Raw genomic sequence first — 1571 nt, forward strand, 5'->3', positions numbered from 1 at the left:
GTGCGGTGGGGGAGGCCTGACAGGGCTCCGCACCCCCATCCGTTTCCGCTCTCTTCCTAAACCTCTCCCCTGCTCATGGAGGCCGCCTGGTTTCTGCCTGGAACTCTGAGGACACCCCCTTTCTCATCTGTAAAGCTAGGGGGTAGGCCCCCGTGTTTTATTATTTATCCATCCGAGAGACGCGCCCTGTATGTTGTGTTTATTAGTTCTTAGTGGAATGTTGCTGTGAAAAGAGCTTAGGTGTGAACACCAGGCAGCACAGGGTTCAAATCCCGGCTCCTCTCCTTCCCACTCGGCAAGGACTCGCCTCTCCCAGCCTCAGGTAACCCATCTGGGAAATGGGCATGAACACATCTCCACCCAGGGAAGACTAAATGAGATCATGGACGGAGGACACTGGCTCCTGCAGGCTCAGAGAAAGCTCCAGAAGGCACCGACCCTGAGTTAATAACTGGTTGTTGACTGTGCCAGGCAGGCCCCTCGCTAAAGGGTTTAGGAGCCATTTCCTTCATCCTCCACAACCTGGTGAGGAAGCAGGTCCCTGTGCTGCCTTCATGGGCCACTGAGGACCCTGAGGCTCAGTGAGGCGGAGTCATCTCCACAAAGTCACTCAGCTTGTGACTGGAGCAACCCGAGTGGAGCCAGGTGGCCTGCTCAGACCTGTGTGTGGGTGTGCATACGTGTGCCCGTGTCCACGCATCCATGTGTGTATATGTGCACACATAAGCGCTCATGCTTGTGCAGGCTCCTCCCGCAGAGCCTCTGAGCAGCCGTGCCAGCTGTTCACTCTCCTGGCCCAGGCATTTCCGACCCGTCCATGGGCATCCTGATGAGAGGAAGGGCAGTTCCCGTGGCTCTCGCCCGTTCCAAGAGCAGCCTGCAAAGTCCCATCTCCGCCTTCTCACACCTTCGTTAGGGCCCAGGGTCCCCAGGTGGGGACTCGTGTCCCCCTGCCCCCGGGCTTCTGTCCATGCGTGAGTGTGGACGGGCAGGCAGAGGCGTACCTCCCGGCTGTGAGCGCGGACAGGCCGTTTCCTCTCGCTGTGATCTTTCTGATAATGATCACCCTATGCAGATGCTGGGAAATTCTTTGAATGAGCATTTGTTGGAAAATCTGCTTGCGTGGGTGGTGGAGACGTGAGCGGCCCGGGGACGGTGCAGATTTCCAGGCCGGGTTTGCAGGAAGGGGCGGCACAGTCCTGGGCCCAGAGTGACCACGGACGGGGAGCACAGAGGGTGGGAGGGGAGAGGTGTCTTCTTCTTTAAAAAAAAAAAAATTATTGATTTTTTACAGAGAGGAAAGGAGAGGGATAGAGAGTTAGAAACATCGATCAGCCGCCTCCTGCATACCCCCCACTGGGGATGTGCCCGCAACCAAGGTACATGCCCTTGACCAGAATCGAACCCGGGACCCTTGAGTCCGCAGGTTGATGCTCTATCCACTGAGCCACACCGGTTAGGGCAAGAGAGAGGTATCTTCTTATCCCTCAGGTGCCAGTGTTGTGAGGAGCACCTGGGTTCTCCACTGTCTGGGCGTCCTTGGGCCCCGTCACCTCACTCCCCTGAACACT

General features: G+C 57.3%; 1 protein-coding gene across 5 annotated transcripts in view; it reads left to right on the forward strand.

Moving 5' to 3' along the window:
• Positions 1-1571, forward strand: part of TMPRSS6 (transmembrane protease, serine 6) — a 38140-nt gene that overhangs the window by 23039 nt on the left and 13530 nt on the right. The gene's annotated exons all lie outside the window — the stretch shown is intronic.

Source organism: Myotis brandtii, unplaced genomic scaffold (assembly GCF_000412655.1).
Source record: "Myotis brandtii unplaced genomic scaffold, ASM41265v1 scaffold78, whole genome shotgun sequence".
Lineage (NCBI taxonomy): Eukaryota > Metazoa > Chordata > Mammalia > Chiroptera > Vespertilionidae > Myotis > Myotis brandtii.